This window comes from Poecilia latipinna, unplaced genomic scaffold, assembly GCF_001443285.1.
Source record: "Poecilia latipinna isolate Pla-1442-1.1 unplaced genomic scaffold, P_latipinna-1.0 Scaffold2176, whole genome shotgun sequence".
Classification (NCBI taxonomy): domain Eukaryota; kingdom Metazoa; phylum Chordata; class Actinopteri; order Cyprinodontiformes; family Poeciliidae; genus Poecilia; species Poecilia latipinna.
This window is the reverse complement of record NW_015114792.1, coordinates 103,868-105,602: the sequence shown is the minus strand read 5'-3', so window position 1 is coordinate 105,602 and position 1,735 is coordinate 103,868. Positions and strand designations below refer to the sequence as shown.

Sequence of the window (1,735 nt, the reverse complement as noted above, 5' to 3'; positions counted from 1 at the left end):
ATAGGACGGAGCAAGCAACAAACTATTAATCTATAAATTAATAGACAGGTCTATATAAAGATTTAATCCACATTCCTGCCCAATATTTGTATGGCACTGAAGGAATCTGGAACTTTTGTTTTTCCACTGAAAGATCTGGTTTGCACAATAAATGCCATGTGGGTGAAATTTTATGGATGATACTCTGATGTCCTATTCTCCTGAATGCAACACAGAGCTGCTCCACCAGAAACTCAGAAACATTGGAGAGAAGTAGAGTCAAGTTTTTCAGGTTAGGTTTACTGTGCAATTCCCCACTTGAAAGGGATAGTTTCCACTGTGAAGTTTGAACTGGATTTCACTCAAAGGGCCTTTAATTTATTTGACTCATCTTTATTTTTTGTATGATGGTCCGCATAGCCCATAGGTGAAAAACCTCAAAAGAAACACACATCTATTACATTCTGAAATTAACAAGATAAATACATTGTGAAAATCAGATTTCTACCCCTTTAAACCAGTTATTTTAAAAGTATAATAAATATTTTATAGTAAAATTCAACAGCAATAAATTAGCATTTTTATCAACATTTTGTTAAATATTTTCACAAACATTCTGACCAACATTTTTTTCTTTCTACTTGAACCAATAAACACCAAGTGTATTTTTTCTTTTTTTGTTTTTAACTTACTAGCTTAACTTCAATAAGATTAAACAATTTGATACAACAATCAATCAGAGTTCATTTGCTGCTCCAATGAAATTCAGCAATGAGCAACAGCTTTGTGAAGCTTACCGGCTGTCTTTCACAGTTTGTAGAAACTTTTACACAGTTCTGAATTTACATGCTACCAGCACTGTTTGCTTCTCATGCTCTCAAACAGGAGTGACAGGTCAGTCACACCAAAAGTAGCTGCACTCTGATTGCTAGAAGATTGAGTCCACCAGGTTCTCCTGACTAACAGGCAGAGGAGCTGCAGAAAGGTGCAGCAAAAAGGGAGTGGCAGAGGGGAGTCGTTACCTAGCAGTTCACCAGAACAAGAAGAGTTATGATTGATATTGTTGCAATCTGTAAGAGAATAAAATTATTAACTTCTGGTTCGTTGTATTCTCTTGTGCTCCTGGATTCAATGATGCCATGCGTGGAAACCAAAGCCACACGAGTTAATAATCAGAGCTCCGCGTCATGCATTTTCAGAATTTATTCCAACATTTAAAAGTATAAAATCACATCAACACAGACACTTCAAACATACTAAAATAGACATTTATTTACCTGAGACAAGTAGAAAAGAAGAAGAAAGAAAAACAGGAAAGGCAAAAAACGCGTTTTTTGGAGATTGCTGCAAATAGCAAATCTGATTCGTTCCTCTGGGACCCTTACTTTTATTCAAAAGTGGTTCAGAACTTCTGCATCTCTTAGATCAAAGTGCAGATTTTAAGAATAAAACACTTATAGAATATACCTGAGCATTTTCAATATAAACCCATTCATTCTAAACATTTTCTAATTAATGTTATGCTAGTTTTGATTATATTTAACTAATTGATATTACGTTTGGCCTAGGTTAGAGACTCCATGTAGTTCAGGGGTGTCAAACTCATTTTGGTTTAGGGGCCGCATACAGCTTAATCTGATCTGCAGGGGGCCACACAAGTAAACTCATTGCAAGATTAAATAGAACCAATAAAAGTGGACTTGTTGTTGATTTTTATATTAAACGAATTTCACTTTTACAAAATATATTATGAATA

The 1,735-nt window shown here is 34.8% G+C and overlaps 1 long non-coding RNA gene across 1 annotated transcript; it reads right to left on the bottom strand.

The window, feature by feature from the left end:
• Nucleotides 1-257: 257 nt before the first annotated feature.
• Nucleotides 258-936, bottom strand: LOC106936577 (uncharacterized). The gene is made up of 2 exons (XR_001422160.1): nt 777-936; nt 258-415 (listed from the first exon to the last, which is right to left on the bottom strand). It is a non-coding gene; the product is annotated as an uncharacterized LOC106936577 (long non-coding RNA).
• Between the last annotated feature and the right edge of the window lie 799 nt (nt 937-1,735).